Below are 19,711 nucleotides of genomic sequence, written 5' to 3'. Positions count from 1 at the left end.
GTGGACTGCCTCCCATCCTCTAACACACCCTTTCTGCTTCGACGGAGGGACTGGTTGGCTAATGGGACTGGTCCCCGACAAAGCATTCCGACCAATACCCTAAATCAGAGGGGACCCCACATAGGTGTATTTTGAGCAAGCTTGCCCCAGCGATCGTGATGCTATGGAACTAGTGAAGGTCCAAGCTTCTCATTTTGCAGACAATGAAATTAAGGCCCAGAAAGAGGAAAAGGCTTGCTCGCCACCGCGCAGAGCCAAATGGAAGGAGGCACCTCCGGAGCCCCCATCCCATGCTCTCCTCCACAGCAGCTGGAGGTCAGGTGAGGAATCACAGGACACTGAGCAAGTGTTTCTGTGCAGGGGGCGGCACACTGCGGCCTGGGAGCCGAATGCAGCCTGTTGCCCGATCTCATAAATCGTTTCATTGCAACTCGGCCCCGTGTGCACGTTGACACTGGTCTCTGCTGCTTTTGTGGGCCAAGAGCCGTCGGGCAAGGGTGTTGGGTAATGGACAGCCGGCGGAGCCCAAAGTCCTTGTTATCTATACCTTCATGGAAAAAGTTTGCTGGCCCTCGTTTTAGGAAGTCAGGGAAGGGGAACTTGGAGAGGTTCCGGGAGCTGCTAAACTGATAAAGTCGTTGCTGGTGGGAATGAGAAGGAAGGGCTTTCCAGGCACGCAGCGGGGTCTGTAGGGTGGGCAGGATTCTGGGGAGCTGGGCGCTGCTGCAAGGGGTGGGGGCAGGTCGCAGCATCTCCAGCTCCATCCACTGGGAAGGCTACATGGCTTCAGGCGGACTGAGGGGAATTTTCCATAGCACATCAAGAAGGAAACAAGTATGCTTGAACATGGCATCACCATTGTGTGCGGGTCCCACTCTGAAGGGTGCTGGAGAAGCCCTTTGCTGGGGTGATAAGGACACACCCACCCAGTTTTTGGGGGGCTTGCTCAGCAGCCAGAATGCTAATTCTCCACTTCATCACCCTCAGCCCTGCTCAGTAGCTGGGGCAGGAGGCGACAGGGAGGTCGCCACACTTCCCAAAGCCCTGGGACTCGTGAATCTGCCTCATGCTCTCTGAGCCAGAAGTGGGGCCCAGAAAATCACGATTTATGAGATGCTGGATATCCCTCTGGGAGGGAACATCAATCCAGCGTCTGGTGCATTAATCCATGAGCTGTGCAATCTCAAAAGTGAATTACTTGCCTTGGAAAATGAGGGAGAAGTGTCTGGAGTCTGGAATGTTTCCAAACTAAGAGCCCCGTACTTGGTCTGGCAGCGGAGGCCTGCAAGGATCTGAGCATCCAGAAATCCTTCCCACCTGCTCTGGCCCAGTCGCTCTCTTCCCTGGGTGACAGACATGCCTTTTTTTGGGGGGGTGTTAATCTTGCTGTCTTAGCAAGAACGCTCCCCTTGGTGTACCCTTATCTACAGCAGAGCTGGGCACGGGTGGAGACATCCGTGTCGTTGGATGGACTCGGCTCAGCAGACTTCCTCAGTGATGGACGAGGCGCAAGTCCAACTGTCCCAAGACCCATCATGGCCCCGCGGGGATACACCTGAGTCTGCAACGCGCCCCAGCTATACCCATCTTCATTTCGTTACAAAACAGTTTTTTGAGCACCGTAAAGCTGACCAGCTTCTGGGACTAAGTTGTGTCGTCCGGACAATGGGAATGATGGGATTCCCATCGTCCAGGGAGGGATCAGCACGACTTACACCCTAGCCGTGTCCTCCTCCATTGCAGTTACGGGAACGGAGGCAGCAGTGCTGGACAGGAGGAAAGAGAAGTGGTGTTTGCCGTTCCGACTTTGAAAGATGTTACGTTATATGATTTTTGTAAACAATGGGGTTGCCCTCTAGGGTATTCTGCTCAAGGTAGTGTAAGAGTAAGGACAACAAGCCATTGTGTATGAAATGTTCCCTGTGCACCAGGCACTGGACCAGGTCCCACGCATCCATTATTGCAAATCACAATAAAAACCCTTTTGGAGGTAATTACGGTTCCTCTTTTGCACGAGTGCCAGAGCAGAGACTTTCTGGTGCTCCCGCACTCAGGGAGGGTGTTTGCACTGCTTGGTCCTCAACTGTGGACAGGAGGCAATGACCAGGCAGGGGTCCATTGGAAACCTAGCACACTCCCTAACCCCCTTTCTACCATGTGTGAGTCAACTAAACTGACCTGTGTTTTCAAGATAGGAACAATTTCAAAAGTCACAATCTGGGGGAAATCCCAGCTTTCCATGGAGCTGGGCAGAGTCCTGGGTCAGAGGGACATTAGGGTGGTACTGGGGGCAGAAGTCTGACGCAATTTTGCAGGAGGCTGCAGACCTCAAACCAGGAGAAGAGGGCACTGTTCTGTGTCCACGGTGACCTTGGAAGCATGTGCGAGCGAGAGGCCAGGCAAGGCCAGCCCAACAGCGACCTGAACCCCGGGGAGGCCCCGGATGAAACATTCTGACTCAAGACGAGGAATTCCTTGGGGAAGACAGAGAATCAGGTCCGTCCTTGGTTCACTTCTGTGCAGTCCTGCCTCTTCCCACTCTCCCTCACCCCACACAGCTTTCAACCGTCTCATCTCCAAAGACTGCATAATGGGATGCACCCAAGCTAAAATGAATTGAGCCATAGTTTGAAAGGGGAGACTTCAGGGGCACTAAGGGGAGAAGGGCACAGGCAGCTGTGATCGCCGGCTCCTTTTGGAATGGGCACGTTGCTGCGTCACTCCCGCCAATGGCTGCCATGTGGATCGTGACAGACTGTTTTTTCTGGAGTTTCTCTATAAAATCTCTGGATTTTAAATTACAAGAACCTTAACCTTGTAGCCATGATGTGGCTCAAGTGGGGTCTCTGTTAGTTGTCAGTTTGCTCTCTCTGGCTGCGGGCAGGGGTGTTCTTGCATTCTGAGGCAGCATTTCATAGAAGAGCCACACTTGGAGGTGGCAGATGCTGGCCCCGAAGACGATGCATGGGATGATTTTCGAACTGTGGTCCCAGGACCGTTAGCATACCAATGCGGTGACGGGGGCGGTCGTGGGACTGGAGGTGGTCCTTAATGTCATCCCACTGCGCCCTTTACTCCTGCAGCAGGAAAAGCAGCTCCAACCTGATAAGTTGTAATGCTGGGCCTCCAAGAAGTATTGATTTAAAAGATGAAGGAAGAAATAGAAGGAGGGAAAAGGTGGGAAGGAAGGAAGTGAGAGACAGAGGAAGGGTGGAGGGAACTAGGGGTTGGAACCAAGACTATAACGCGGGACCCTGCCAAGGAAACACAGCATGTGGTATGATCATGCTGCAGGCTTCCAAACAGACTTCCTGAGTTCAAATCCCGGCTTCGCTAGCTGGGTACCAAGGCACAGCTCAGCCTCCTGTCCCGATTTGCAAACTGGGGAAGCTGCTCCTTCCTGTTTCATAGAGTTTATAGGAGGATAAGCAAATGTTTGAATAAGTGTCATGCACTTAGAACAGTTTCAAAATAGCAAATATCAGTACATGTTAGCTGTTCTTGTTTTCAGCAAGACTTGAAACTATGCTTGTTCTCAGTGACTTGATGTCTGACTGCCTGACGTCACCTTTAAAACATGCCCCCTAGGGCTGGTCCAGGAGCTCCCTGAGAACAAGCCACAGTAGAGATGCTCCTGTCTGCCATTCATTGCAAACTGGGATTCGTTCAGATTTGCATTTACTCAGTAGCTGTCCCTGTCAGACATGGTATCATGGTACGACACGTTTCTCTGGAAGATGGAGACCAAGAAAGGAAGAAATTCGTCTGCAGTTTTCTCTGTGGTCAGTGCCCTCCTGCTGTCTCTGAGCCGGCAGAAATCTTTGCTAAGCTTTTGCCTTGAAGGGACTAAGAGCCCTCCATGCCTGCCCATCTGGGGCTTGTGATACTGTTGGAGTAATAAAGAGAAGACTTTAAACACTTAAGTGACTCCAGAGAGCGCCCAAGAACCACCACTTGCTAAATCAATAGTGTAGATTTATTGCAGTAACTCTTGAAAGAAATTTTCGAAATTGGCTTAAAAAAAGCTCTTACTCAAAAACAAATAAATTCCCCCAATAGTCATAATAAAGTTTGGACCACTGGAAACCCAATTTACCAAACCTTTTAGCTATTGAACTCTATCTCGTACGAAAATGGAGTCTGGGGGTGTGTGTGAAGAAGCCAATAGGGCCTTACCTCCCCACTACGGGGTGTGTGGGACTTCATCAGCCACTGTTGACAGCATAATGCCTACAGAAAGAAATGAGGCTAACAAAATGAAGAAATCAACCTTGTTATAGGGCAGCCATTCCAGGAGAACAGTAATTCAGCCCAGGCTTTTATTTTATTCATTCTACTTCATGTGAATTTCATGAAGGCAAAGGACACACACTTCCCCTCTAGGAAGACTTTATTAGATAGTCCCATTGACCCCAAGGGCAACACCTGCCCCACTGATGTCTGGGCCCTCTCCATGGTGCTGAAGGACATCAGTTCAGGATGCGAACTGCCAGCAACAGAAAGCACCTTGGGCTGACTGACAAAGAAAAGGGAACTTAACAGATGCCTCAAAATGACTAAAAAGTGTGGGGAAAAAGACACAGAGAGTGGTTGGGAGCAAAAGAAAGTTACAAGAACCTGGACAAAACCAGTTTTGTCATCAAAACTGATGGTGCCCAAACTAATTGTCTACTGTCCTTGACTTTGTATCATGCATCCTGCCTTCAAAGGGCTGCGTGGAGATATCTGACTGGCTGAGATCACACATCCTAAAATATGCCAGGACAATGGGGAAAGATCTGGCCTGCTCTTGAGAGAGTCTCCTCTTGCATCCCTGCTCTTTGCAATTAGCATGGAGGGCAGAATTCAGGATTCAGGTGAATGGTGAAGGGCAGATGGGGGAGAAAAGCCTTGAAGGTTGCCCTGTTTCCAAGCACCTTTGGACTAGAGTATGAGCTTGGACTTAAAAAAAAAATTACTTCCTCTCTATCTCAGTCCCCAAAGTGTAAAATGTTATAGGAGCAGGTAAATGTACAAAGGAATGAGGAAAGATAGTACTCTACTGCAAATCACATTGAAACCAATGACATTGCTTGAAAGGAGAACCACAGCCCTCATGGAAATAATATGAGCCTTCGCGTCCCATAAAGCAGGGCACTCAGACTTGGCCGAATGTTATAATCACCTGGGGAGAGTAAGAGAAACATTATTGATACCTGGGTCTATCCCGGACCAATGAAATCAGAATCTTAAGTGGTGGCACTTAGACATTAGTATTTTTAGAACTCAGGGGATTTTGATGTGTGGCCATGGTCAACAATTACTGCTATACACAAAAAGTTTCCTCCTTTCTCCACTTCACTTCTAAATTATTATTACTTTTTTGCTTCCTAGTGTTATGCAGCAATTGTACTGGGAAGGGTGTTACAAATATGGGCTCTGAAATCGGACACACAGGCTTGAATTCTGCCTTCGTCCTTTTATGGGGTTGGGAGGAATCCTGGGTACGTTACTTAGCCCGTTAGTTCTCAGCCTTGGTAGCAATCTCAAATTATTTGGTAGAAGAGATTTAAAGAACTGGTGTCTGGGTCTCACCTCTGGCATTTTACTTTCATTGCTCTGGAGTGAAATGTGGCATTCTTAAGGACTCCCCAGGTGATTCTAATATGCAGCAAGGTTGGAGAACCACTAACGTCACCTCTGTAAGCATCAGTTTCTTGATCTGTGCTAAGCCAACCTCCTGAGACTATTGCAAGGACAATATGTGCAAGGACAATAACACACGTGTAGAGCTTAGAACATACAAAGCAACTATCCACCAAGTGGGAGTTATTACTGTGATAATATTTCTGCTGTTCAGTAACCTGGCAGGACTTGCAAACCTTTGTCCTTCTGAGACCACAAGTCCTGGGATTTTCTGAACGCAGCAGGTGGGGGAAAAACAGGACCTTACCTAAGCCCCTCAGGTCCTGACCTAACTGTCCCTCCTGAGTGTCAAGTTCACATCTAGCTCTGCCCCTGTATGTGGCTGGACCAGATCCTGTCACTTATTTTCCTTGTTGCAGCCTGGTGGATGAATGTGAGCCCAGGCTTTGGAGGCAAAGCCCTGGGTATGAATTGCACACCCCGCCCGGTGTCATTGCTCCTATTACTCATGTCCCCAAACCTCAGTCCCCTCATCTCTGAAATGGGGACATACATCCTAGGAGCTTGGCACACAGCTGTGTAAATGTTGACAACTAATCCAAATAGTAAAAGAAACCAGGGTATGTGAGGACACAGGTAAGCCGAACAAAACCACGGAGCAAGCAGAGCCCTTCACAGGTGAGGAGAAAGAGCATTGAGGCATCCAGTTCTGCTAGATCCTTCCTGTGGGAAAGCTCCCCGCCTGGCTTCCATGGGCTGCAGGGATCTCTGCGCCACACAGTGCTCAGTTGCGGCCACGCATTCCTGCTAGCTTTTCTTTTCCATGCAGCCTGCAGTTTCCTGAACCTAACCTACCAGGAATGTATGATATATTCATTCGGGAGTAGCTGAAATTTTAGCTAAATTAGGTCACACTTCAAGAAGTGCAGCTGCGAAGAGGACATCAGGGGTCCGGGTAGAAGAGGCATGGATCCATACACCATCCTGAAGTTCTTGCAGTTCTGTAGCAACTGTGGGGGCTTCCTGGCACTGCCATGGTGGTCCCTTCCCCCAGGGACAAGCACTAAGTCCATCCCTTCAGATCCACTTGGGCCATGAGGAGTCCCGGATTCAAGATCATACAGAGAGAGGGGGGGCCCAGCCCTCCTAGCTCCAAGCTCCATTAAGAGAACCTAGGGAAAGTCAACAAAGGGATTGCCCATAGAAGTTCTATTTATTGTGAGAAAACAGTTGTTTGAAGACAGTGAACTTGGGACAGTATGTTACACAGCAACAGAGAAGGGATGCGGGTTCTGACTGATACAGTTCTTACAGACCTTAGAGTATCCTCTGCGCTTTCCCAGCGGGACATGGCAGAGGGAGAGCAGAATCAGCTTGGGGTGCTAGGGGCCAGGAGGACCTGAGGAGCCCATCCCACTGCCCAGTCTTCCAAGGCCCTGAGGCGTGCAGGGGAGCCGTAGAATTTTCACCTAGTTCCAGGGAAGGTTACTGAAGTCCGCTGACAGAGAGAACAGAAGCCGACCCAGACCTGGCCTCGGTGTCCTGCAGAAGGGCATCAGGCGTGCACTCAGAGATCAGGTGGAAACATGGAAATGTCATGAATGTCAGCACCAAAGAAGGACCAGACCCAGCGCAGGATGGCATCCCTATGGATGAAGCCAGAAGATGGAATATCTATCTGAAGACCGAGCCCCACAGTCCCAAGTCACCTGACTCTTCCCACCCGGGCCAATCTTGAGGGAAACCAGGCAGAGGTCAACAACCTCACGGGCTGCGTTTAAATGTGAAATGGCTTAGCAACCCTGGAATCAACCAGACTAACTTTTCTGCTACCGAGCAGAAGGGGGGTTTAAGGCAGACATCAAGGTCAATGACAGACGGAGGAACAGAGGTGTATATCTTGTTCTGCATCCTGGACTTTGCAGACTAGGAATCCGCTCAGTACTGCTGTTAGCAGACGTTGCATATGGCATAACAAACGAGTGACCGTTCTGAGCCCCCTCTCGGGATTGGAGAAGTCGCTTCCATCCTCCACATCTTGATCATGCAATGTCCCTCTCCCCCTGCACTGCTCCTTGCCTACCATTTTCGTTCCAGTTTCTTCTACTTTGGCCTCTGCAGGATGACTCAAAGACTCCAAGCTTCTTTCTACCTCGGTGCCTTTGCACTTGCTTTCCCCAGACACCATGATGGCTCACCCATCACTGCACTCGCCCTATTATCCATGGCTCACTCAGCCACTTTGTCTGTATCACCACACGACACATTAGACATTTATATGCATTTGGTCATTCACCATCTGCCTCTCCTCTCTCCAGCGCAGGGTCTGTGAGGGCAAGGACACGGTGCTGTTCACTGTTATAGCCTCCTGCTACATCACAGTGCTGACCATACGAGGTGCTCCATAAATGTTTGTTGAATGAATAATGAATGAGCGATTGCTCTAGGAGCCAAGTTCGCTGATATTCACACTTTTCTTTCCTTCCACCGGTCAGGTTAATATTAATTTCCACTCAAGGAAGGAGGAACTCTGCTTAGTAGAGAGAAGGGGGCAGAAGCATCCTTTGAAGCTATCAGCCTTCGCAGAAGGGTTGAACTCCTTCCAAGAGAGAAGCCAAAAGCAGAGCCTGTTGGAGACCTTCCAGGAAAGACACGCTCCGAGGTCCACTACTAAAACTTTGCGTTTTCCAAGTATCACAGAAGACAGAAATTGGATCTGCTCCAACGTTTGCTATTGAATTTTACGCTTGCTGAACTCCACTAAATACATAATGAGAGGCTGAATTAACGATGCAAAAGTATAATTTACAGTTAATGTTTGTAATTGATGAGTTGAGGGTTTTGGTGGCAGCAAGGACTGCTCGAACCAGAAGAACCAGAGGAATCGGAGAAGTTTTACTGCTCAAATGGAGGGCGTGCTCTGCTCAGCACCAAGCCCTTCATCCGTCAAACATTCCCCAACACCCGCCCTGTGCCGGGCACGGTCCTCCAATGCCAGAGACGCGGGGTGAAGGCACGGCGGTCCCCAGGAGGTCACAAACCTCCATGAGGAGCTCCCCCAAACCTGCTCTCAGTTCCCATTCATTTGGCTAAAGGCTCAGCGAGGAGACTGACCAGAGGGAGTGCAGATACCGCATATCTCGCGGCTGCTCTGCTCCCGTCCCCGGTCCCCTCCTGCAGCCCCAGCTGCTGTGGCATTTTCCGAGCAGGCAGGGTCGCAGTGGAGTGGAGAAAGGAGTCTAATCGTCATGCTATCACGTCTCTTTGTACTGGGGGGTCCGTACTATCTTCAAAGCGACACTAGCCATCTCTGTCCTCCTACTTCATATCCTCAGACCCAGCTGCATGATAGAATTACTGGTGAGCTTTTCAAAAAACACCAATGCTTTTTAAAAATGCCTCTTCCTCTCTCCCCTTCAGATTCAACTGATCTGTAGCGGCAAGAACAGATCAGACTGAAAGCACCAGAGGGGATATAATTTTTTTTTCTGGTAAGTCTCTCTAGGGTATCCCTATGTGCAGCCAGGGTTAAGAAAAAAGGTTTATTGGTGTCTTTTTTGTTGTTGATTTAAGGGAATAGCTTCAAATATAGAGACCTGATTCTCCTAGCAAACCTAGCCGCAACAAGACAGCAGTCTCATCCGAAGCACAGACCGAGGAGCCAGCCCAGGCGTCCTGGGGCACCGTCTCTGCCCACGGCCCTGGGAAACCCCACCTAGCCCTGGAAGGGCTCATTGCTGGATGCTGCTTACACTGTGGTCATCAGTCAGAAAACAGAACCCACACCAGGTAGTTCTGCGAGGGGGTTTAACTGTAGTTATAAAGGCTTTGGATGGGCAGAAAGGACAAATGGGATGGCAAAGCACTGGGAGATTATCAATGGGTAGATCTTCCTACAGGGGGCAAGGGGAGGGGGCAGTGCCCCAGGAGCCAGGTCACTGGGGAGAGAGGCAGCCATGTCAAGCATCCCCACAGGAACTGGAGCCACAGGGGGGGACCCAGTGCCTGAGACCCCTAAGGGAGCATGGAAAGCACCAGATACCCTACTCCTCTCCTCCATCCAGTCTCTCACCCGGGCCTCCCAGTGGCTAACTGTAGCCAGAGCCCGGCTGGCATGGGATCCTGGAAACCATCCAGTGTGGCGGGGTCACAGAGCAAAGGAAAGGCTGGGAATGGATTGGAGACCAGACCAGCAGACGTTTAGCACACATTCCCTCCAAAGCCCCGGCACAAACACCACCCGCTCAGCGGACTGTCCCACCATATTCCCTGGGAAATCTGCAGACTGGTCAGCTCTGCTGCTCCGAAGAGAGTAGATTACCTTCCAACACACATGTCACGAGCACCTCAGGTAAGCCTGGCACTGTGCTGGCTGAGGCTGAGCAAGGAAGGCAAGGCTCTTCTCTTGACACTGGTTTTACTGTAGGGTTGGAGAGCTGGGCCATCGCAGGGCTGCCCAAGAGGCTTGGAGAAGGCGTCTCCGAGACATTGACGTGTGAGCTGAGGCTGGGTGAGTCGGGGGAAGCCAGGGGAACCGACAAGGGGTATCTGAGGACAAGGGGGCATCGTGGGAGGAGATCCTTCATGACACGAAGGAAGACCAGTGGGCTGGAGCCAACGAGCACAGATATAGACAATTCCAACACCTGCGGAAGGAAGCTCGAGGCGAGGCCGGCGCCCTGTCGCTGCCAGGGGTGCAGGTGGTGGGGGTTTTCTTGAACCCATTCCCCGCACATTTTAAAATCCATGCTGTTAATAAGTGCTGGGTCCGCTTTTTTATGTTAAAAAAAGAAAAAACGTTGAGAAGGCATCATATTTGGTTTCCAGAAGGAGCTGAAGGAGGGTGTGGGGTTTGAGACCGGAGGACAGTCAGGACAAGACCCAGGGGGACGGTGTAGCCTCGAGGGAACGACATGCTGGGGCTACTCCCAGGCTCGCATGCAAGGATGATCCCTCCGTCTTGGCGAGCACAGTGGGCCGCTCAGAGGAGAGCGATGGCGGCCGGCACGTGGAGGGGAGAGAACTGCATTAGTGCTGGCGAGGGAGGGGCTATGGGGCATCGGGGAGCAAAGGGTCAACGTGGCTCAGTGAGGATCTTTACCATCTTATTTGGACACTTGCGTGTGGGTTAAAAAGAGGAACACTCTGCCTGATAGGAAGGGCTCCTGGGTCCTCAGACAGGCTTTGGCTCAAATTCCCATCCTCGGATCCTTGGTTTCCCTGGTGTGGGAAGCTGCAGCATCGTCCTCCCATCGTCATCCCCTCCAGACACGCCCTGCATCTGTCCACAGCTCTGTGTCCCCCTGTGACGGCCTCCATCCAGGCCCTCGTCCTCTCTTTGCTGACCACTGTGGTTGTCCGCGCTCCCAGAGTCCACTCTTGTCTCTCGATAGTCTCTGCTCTACTCAGGAGTCAGAGGGGTCTTTCCGTAATAAACTCACAAGACCACACGCACCCTTCAAAGTCTCTCTGGCTTCCCACCCCGGTAAGAATACAGTCTAGGGTTCCCTCCTGGACACGTCCTCCCCCGCCAATCTCATCTCCCGCCTTCTCTGCCTCGGTCGTTGTGCTCCAGCCGCGGGGACCCTCGCGACTCCATGGACGCGGTGAGCTCATTCCCACTTTTGTGTCTGCTGCTCCCCCGGCTGCTCTTTGTGTGGCTGGCTCCGTCTGGTGACAGCGTGGAAGCCATCACCTTCTGACGCTTGCACGCCCCGCTCAAGGAGACGCTGTCCAGCAGCCGCATTCCAGGACCAACCACGTGGCTAGGTTTTCCTTTCTGCGCTAGTCACTGCCAGACAGATGGGCCTTCCTTTGTCCATTTTCCATCTTCCCCGCCAAGATTTGAGCTTTTCGAGGTGAGAAACTTTGTCTCAGTCTCTGCAGCACCCCCAGCCCCACAGTGGGGCCTGCGATGCAGGAGGAGAGGAATGCGTCTTTAGCAGATGAATGAATGAATGAGCTGTGCTGCCATACCGCCAGCCCCATTGCTCCCGGCGCCCTTCACGTCAGCCGTCCCTCCTGCAAACGCACCTGTTCTCTCCTAGCAACGCTGACTGGGAACATTCCAGAAGGGCGATCCAACGGGCTGAGCTGATTCAGGGAGGCAAGAGTAAGCGGAAGAAACGGCGGGGGAGGGGGAGGGAACTCACTTCTGGACGTGGCCTGTGGGGATGCAGAGCCAGGAATTCCTCAAAACCCGCACCCTGTCATGGCTCGCCGTGGACAGTAAGTGCTGCTTGAGAGCCAAGGGGCGGCTCGGCTTCCCTTGCAGGCTTCCCTTGTGGTTTCCAGAGGCCCTTCTGCGTCCCAAAGACAGGCACCCGGCCAAGGCTGCTAACTCAACTAAGTGTGTTTGCACCACTCGGCGTGTCCTGCTTCGGAAGAGCTTTTATTGAGTGTCCCTGATAGAAACTAGATGAGCTGAGAAGCACCTCCACCACAGAGAGAGGTCTGCAGCTACACAAGGGGCTGGTCCTCGAGAGATGGCAAAGCTTTTCACTAAATCAGTGTTAACGACGATTTCAGTGGGAAGAGCTGGGAGTGTGGAGGGGGAATTCAAGAGGGGCTGTCCCGCTCGGTGTAGGGGACGCGGGTCCCTCAGGCTGTGCCTCCCATCACCCCAGGACCCACATAAAAAGCAACCCAGGGTGGCAGGACCCTGGGTCAGGAGTCAGGACATGGCTGTGACCCTGAGGGAGTGACTACTTCTCACTTCTGAGCTTCCCGGTGTCCATCCAGTTTGTACGATCTAACAGCACGGTGGTTCCCTTTTGGAGAGTTCTCCCCTTCCTCTTCCACTGGGCTGTGATGGGAGGTTAAGTTCTGGTGGTTAGCCCCCACTTGAAAGATGAAGTGGCTGAGTCCTCCGTCTGTCCTGTTCCGTATGTCCAGCCTGGCTTCCCCAGGTGGATGTGCCCCACTGGGCCCTTGGCAACAGGTGCGGCAATGAAGGGCGTCGAGAAGGAACGGCAGAGTGAGGTCATGATTCCAGCCGACGCCAGCTGATCTTTCTGCCTCGTTTCTGCCCTGCTACCGTTACAGTCACCCTGGCCTCAGTCTCCCCTTTAGTAAAGGAGGACGTGCTCAAATGCCCAGCTACCCCTGTGGTGTGCTGGCATGCTCTGGGCGCAGTGGCGCTCACCCCATAGCAGACGTCAGCGTTTCGGGGAGCCAGAGCCCTGCGACGAGACACTTCACAAGACGCCCTGCCTCCCTCGAGCTCCCTGCGAGCCATGTCTCACCCTTTCATCTCTAAACGGTTCCCTGTGCTCCCGCACCACGGCGGGCTGGCTTGAAAGGCAGGCAGATGCCATGAACAAATGTCTCCCCTGTGAGCCATCGCCAAACACAGCAAGAGAACCAGATATCGGGGAAAAAACGCACGGATGGAAAAAAGAAACGGAGGATCAAAACCGTATTTCCCCACTGTGTTCTTGGGGGAGCAGTGCTTTTCTCTGGGCTTGACCGACCATGCGGACCCATCGTAAGGAAGGAATGCAGGCTGGCAAGCGGCGCTCTCCCTCCTGGGACGTGAGGGAAGCAGCCCTCATGAATCTGGGAATCTGGCCTCCCTCGAGCAGCTGCCGGGAGCCAGGGAGGGGGTGTTGGGGGGCTGGTTTTCAGATCAAAGGCAGTGAAGCCGGGACTGTTTAGCTGAGACGATCCAAGGGGACCTGCAATTTAGAAAAAGCCATTCTTAGGTGTCTGCAAGCTGCCCAAAGAGAGAGTAAAGATGCTGAAATGAACCGCGTCCTTTGAGAAATCAGTTTAAAGGCTGCAATTTCATCTTAGAATAAGCTCGGCGGAATGGACTCCCCGGACAGAGGGCTGCGGGGAATTGAATAATACTGTGTTCACACTGGCAATGGAAACATCATCCTCGTTGAAAAATAGTTTCAATCCCTGGGCCCTCGCGTGCTCACACGTTAGGAAGCCACCTGGACAGCTGTTCTTGCTCCGTCTCTGCAATTCTGTGTCTGGCTCAGGAAGGCACGTGGCTCTGAGCCCTCCGGGGTGCAGGGGGGAGGTCTCCGGGCACCTGCCCACCTGCCCCTGCAGAGCGCCACATGCACCCCTTCTCCAAAGAGCTACTAGGTGCCTGCGCCGGGCAAGGCCAGTTTTGAGGAACCGGGGGCAGCAACAGAGCAAGCCCCCATTTGTGCTAGAGATTTCCTTCTGGTGCAAGGGTGCTGGGGGCCACCCGGGGTGGTGGGGAGGCTGATGGCACACAGACCAACAACAGGAGTGCCTGCCTCCAGGGCTGGGCAGGAGGGAGGCCACACGACCAAAGCCACCCAGGTAGAGCAGCACTAAAGAGAAGCACTGTGAGTCCAAGCACTTTCTGCTCAGCCTGGGGTGGGAGCCAGGCGTGCGGGCTTGGCAGCCGGAGCAGTGATAACGAACAGTTGGCAGCCACGCAGAGCTCGCCGTGTGCCAGGCGCCACTCCCAGCATTTTATAGGACCACTTGGTATTCATAAAAGCCTTCGAGGTAAGTACTGCTGTTATCCCTGCTTTCCAGATGGAGAAACTGAGGCACGGGAAGTTCAGGTGTGCTGCCCAAGGCTGCACTGGTACCAGGGGGATGGGACCTGGATCCAGGCTCTCCTGCGTCCCTGTGCCCGATAGCTGCTTGGAACCCCGGGGAGTTGGCGGGAGCAACGCCGCTGCTGCTTCCATGTCGGGAGGGAATCCCACATTTCTGTGCACCCTGAGCCAGCCTTCCATGCTGTGCAAACTGCCCAGGAAGCTGGAGGCCATGGGCAGACTCTTTTCTGGTCAGGAACATGAAGACAGTGTCGTGCTGCAGGGCAAAGTCTGGACAGGTGTGCCGGGCAGCCCTTGTAAGTTTGGGGGTGTCCTTATAAACTCAGTATTTCTCAGAGACTCCCCTTGTAAGTTTGGGGGTGTCCTTGTAAGTTTGGGGGTGTCCTTATAAACTCAGTATTTCTCAGAGACTCCCCATGTACCCTATTCCCCCCAGGACCACTCCCGGTCGCCACCACCATAAACTGGCGGCTTATTAGCAACAGGAATGCATTTCTCACAGTCCCGAGGCTGGAAGTCCAAGACCAAGGTACCTGCAGGTTCGGCAGTGAGGACCCTCCTCCCGGTTCAGGAGGCAGACAGGGCAAGGGGGCCCTGGGGTCTCCAATTCCGTTGTGGGGCTCCACTCTCATGACCTGATCCTCTCCCCAAGCTCCCATCTCCTCGTACCATTAAGATCACACATTAGGGGTTAGGTTTCAACATCTGCATTTGGGGCGACACAACATTCAGTCCACAGCACCCAGCCTGGGAGCCGGTGGTGGGACAGGGACACTGTTGAGAGTGGAAAGCTCCAGCCGCACTGTGAATAATAAATTGTCTGAACCTATTTGGGTCCATTGTTTCTTTACCAGTTGAATTTATGGCAGCGTGGCAAGCAAACCTTAAGAATTGCTTGCCCATTCACATTCAGCCTCCCGAATTAATGATACAAACAGGGAATAAATAATAATGTAAATGTATGCTATCAGCCGGGACAAAGGGCTATAATGAGGAGGTACATAGGGAGCTCGTAATGGGGTGGGAGATGTGGGGAGGAGCCGTGACGATCAAGAAAATCTAAACTACAACCCGGGAAATGAACAGAGGTTTGCTAAAGCATAGCTAGCAGAAGGGGCAGCATGTGCAAAGGCCCTGAGGTGGGTGGGACAGAGGAGAGTGAGGGTGCATGTGGATGAGGTCTAAGCTGAGGGATGCAAGCGGTAGGAACAACTGGCCTTGATCCTGAGAGCCGAGGAAGGCCGTCTTGGGGTTGGGAGCAGAGGAGTTGCGAGGAGATGGTCGGTAGGTGGGACCCTCACACTCTGTGTTAACTTCTTTCTTTCTTGTGTCTCTTGTCTTTGTGCCTTGCATCAGGAGAGCTGCCTGTGTTTTCTGTCCAGCTGGGGAGTCTGGTGACCCCTCTCAAGGTAAGGAAGCAGCACGAACATCCAGGACCCCTTGCAGAGCACAATACACGCTGGCATCCTCTCGGCCAACCAGGTTCAGCAGCAGCCCAAGGGGACTTACACCCGAGAGGCTCCCATTATTTATCCATAACTTGTAACTAGATCGAGAAGTACACACATACACGTCTATCTGGAAGGGGATTTTGCAGCCATCCATTGCTGGAACTTTCTTTCTCAATACCCTGGATCCTGGCTTGTTTCTTCATCCTGAAGATGGGATACATTATGGTGTCCACCCCCAGGGTCTGAGCCCAGCTGAATGAGCTGATGGACATCACGCACCTTGAACACACACTGACCCGGAGTGCGCGCTCGTCCCGTGTGAGGTGCACCTGTCCCCAAACTGTGGTCGTTCGGGGGGTCTCCAAACCTCAAATTCAGAACACACCCCCGGGCATGCCCTTTGGCCAAATCTAGGCACCCTGTGTTCTATTATTTACTTCGTGTTTTTCCCATAAATGGTCTCACCTTTTTCTTAAACTTACATTCATGTATCGAACAGAGAATTTAATATCAACACATCCAGTTGGACGCAAGGTCCACTTGCCAGGAAGGAATGAACCAGGTGAATGGGCTCATCAGATCTGATGCAGGAGACAAGCCCTGAGCTGTCGGCTGCACCGCGACCTGCCCGGTCAGAAGCACTCAGCGGAAATCAGGGGCATGAGGTCACTTGGTCTCTCTGGGATGTGACTGATTCGATGTCGCCATGTGACCTGATCCAAATCAAGTCATCTTGTGTAATACTCTGGGGACGCTGCTTTTGTGGCTTCTTTGGCTACCAATGCTCATGGTTTTCCAGCATTCACTGCAAGCGCCACCATCAAGAGGGAACGTTCTGGAAGGAGGCTGCACGGAGAAACCGCCTCCATTCCCCTTCCTCCTCCGTGGCCCAAAGGATCTGTGAGTTATGCCCTAAGTGAAGAGTAATGAGGCTCCTCAGGTCCCTAGCGCTGGACATCCTGTCCCCACCTGCCCCCCGTGCTGTGATCTCTGCACCCCACAGCCGTGAGCACCTGCCAGGAAGACTCATTCTCTCTCTCGTTGTCTCAGAAGCTCAGGTGGCTGGTGCTGCAGACAGGTCACAAGGATGGAAGCCCAACATGGCTGGAGAGATGCGTTCAGGAGAAAGAGAAGTGGGAGCAAAGCAAAGAAGCCCAGGAGCCCAGGCTTCTTGCCGTGCGGGGCATTCCCTACAACGTAGTATCAAGAGCCTTCAACCCGCTGTACCCAAGAGACAAACATCCTCCCTTCTGCTTCACACTGCTTCCTGGGTAACACTGGCCACAAGTTTCGTTCCACAAAAGGCATGATTGTTTCTCTTATAAAGAAAGAAAAAAAGGGGAAGATGTGGGGGAAACATCTCCCACATCATTAAGGAATCTTTACGTCAGGAGGAAAGTTTGGCGGTTTTAACTGCTTATGTAAGAGTGGGAAAATGCGAGTTGGATCCCAATTCGCCCTGGAGCTGATAATCCTTTTACCCACAACAGAGCAGAATTCTGATCTTGCAAACTAGGTCAGAGATTGCTAAATATATACTTCTAAGTATACCTTTATAACGTACACACTGTATTTATATAAACACAATATATTCATATAAATACATAATATAAATTACGTATCAGCATGCCTTATATATTAATAACATATGTTGTCAGGGTATATTTGGTTACTGTAATTATTTACCATTTTTTGACACCTCAGAAAGATACTTTTAAATGCAGCAGGTGCACACAGTGCAAAAAATCTAGCACTGGGAAACAGAAGATGTTGAAACGGAGTTTCACTCCCAACCCTGACTCTTCATTTCTCAGCTCCCCTCATCTGTATAGCTTTCCAGAGATCTGCTGTCCATTTGCAAGGATATACTTTTATCTTATTTTATTTACACCTTTTAAATTTTTAATTGTGGTAAAATACACGTAACGTACAACTTGCCATCTTGCCCATGTTTCGAGCATACTACACTCGCCCTATTATGCAGACGCCACCACCTTCGTCCCCAGGACCCATTTCATTTTGGCAGAGTGAGACTCTGTCCCCGTTGAACACTAACCCCCCACCCGCACCCCAGCCCCTGGCGCCCCCCCCCATGGTGCTTTCCATCTCTGTGATGCCAAGGACTGCAGGGACCTCACGGACATGGAACCACACAGTCTCTGTCTGATTGTGACTGGTTTCCCTCACTCAGCATCACGTCTTCCAGGTCCATCCACCAAAATGGATTCTGAAGCATCCTTCATTTTGTTAACCTGCAGTGTTCACATGCCACACACACTGCTCGGTGCCTTGCTTTTTTCCCTTAGCAAGATTTCTAGAGAACTTTCCAGGTCAGTGGAAACACATATAACTCATTTTAAATGGCTGTGTAATATTCCAGGCAATGGAGGTGCCAGAATTAATCGACTGGTTGTTTCCAGCCTCTTTCAGACCACGCCGTGAGAAGAGTCTATGCATATGTGCAAAGCCATGCATTCCTATAAGGGTACCTGCTGGGTTATAAGTTTGGGGCATTTAACATTTCGTACGATGGGACTGCTGTCCAAAGAGATTGCACCAAGTTACGATCTCAAGAGCGATATCCTAGACCATGCATCTCCCACATCCGTGGTTCGTTGGTTTCAGGAACCCGGGCTTCAACAAGTGACCAGTCTATCTCACGGTGACAAGCAAGAGGACAGGTGATTCATTGCGCATGCGGCCAAGAGCCCTGCCTCCTGCATGCAAGCCTGGGTAGCCAGGTCTCCGCGAACTGAGGCTGGCTTTGCCAAAGACAATGTGGCAGAAGTGATGCTGCTGGACTAGGACCCAGACCTGAGCCTTAAGAAGATGTGGCATGCACGCGTGCACACACACACACACACACGCGTGCACACACACAGTCACAGTGATAACAATAGTGGGGGAGAAAACTTTGGGAGGTCATGGGTCTGTCTGTGGCCTTGGCAGTGGTCGTGGTTTCCCGAGTTTGTCCTTTCCCCCAAACTTGCCGAGTTGTATACGTCGCGTATGTACAGCTTTTCCCGTGTCCGTCAAACCTCAATAAAGTGGTTTAGAAATGAAAGGAGACAGCAGCTTCTGCTCTGTGCTCTGGGGAAAGCCAGCCCCTGACTCCCCTGAGACCCCGCCGTGGGGAACGCCCCCCGAGCCATGGGGGAGCCTCGCGGAGACCAAAGGCCCTGGCTCTCGCCCCAGCAAGCTCCTCACTGACAACAGCCGGCACAGATGAGCCAGCCGTGGGCACGCACCCATCTTGGATGCGTGGATGCTGGGGAGCAGACCCCGTGATGCCATGGGGACAGTATGAACAGTCCCTCCGAGCCTCCCCCAAATTACAGGGGCTGGAAATGACTGGGGTTGCCCGTTCCTTAGCAATAATTAACTTCACATATCAGAACAGAGCGAAATAAGTATAAAAGGTAGAAAAACAACTCCCCCCCCCCCCCCCCCCCGCAGCACCAGCGAACGGTGACCCTTTCTCTGCACTTTTACCCTCGGCACATTCCAGCATTCAGTACTTGTTTTTAGGATCTCTCCTCGCCTAACCGATGGTACTACTATTGCTCAAAAGTGATTTCTAATTAGAGACACAAAATCGCAGATGTTTGGAAGTCAGTAGTATACACGGGTTTAATTAGCCATTTCCCTGGTGATGAACATTTGGGCTGTTTGCCGTGTTTTACAAATAAAGCCTCGATGAGTCAAGTCTCGATGTCTCCTGTGACTTCTCCAGGGTAGCCACTAGCGAGTAGAAGTGTTGCCCCTAAGAGTTGGACGCTTACTTACACACTGAACAGAAAATTCCAAGTTGTTTTCCAAAGAGTCTGTACCAACTTCCAGTCCCACAGGGGGTGCGTGAGTCTGTTTTTCCTACACCCCCAGCATGAGAGATCTTCAAAGGCTTGAACTGAACTGGTCTGATGGGTGAGAAACAAGATCTTGTTTCCAGGTGCCTTTCTCTAGTTCCCAAGGAAGCTGAGCACTTTCCCTTGAGTTTACTGGCCACTTTGATTTCCTTTTCGGCACATACCCTGTTCATACTCTTTCCCTGTTTTCAATTGGATTGTTTCTCTTTTTCTTATTTTT

The 19,711-nt window shown here is 51.8% G+C and overlaps 1 protein-coding gene across 1 annotated transcript in view; it reads right to left on the bottom strand.

Moving 5' to 3' along the window:
* The window catches only part of TMEM132C (transmembrane protein 132C), a 196,992-nt gene that overhangs the window by 66,163 nt on the left and 111,118 nt on the right, over positions 1-19,711 (bottom strand). The window lies entirely within an intron of this gene.

This window comes from Ursus americanus, chromosome 30 (genome assembly GCF_024610735.1).
Source record: "Ursus americanus isolate L20-20 chromosome 30, mUrsAme1.1.p, whole genome shotgun sequence".
NCBI lineage: Eukaryota > Metazoa > Chordata > Mammalia > Carnivora > Ursidae > Ursus > Ursus americanus.
The sequence above is the reverse complement of the archived record's forward strand: the minus strand, read 5'-3'. Positions and strand labels throughout refer to the sequence as shown.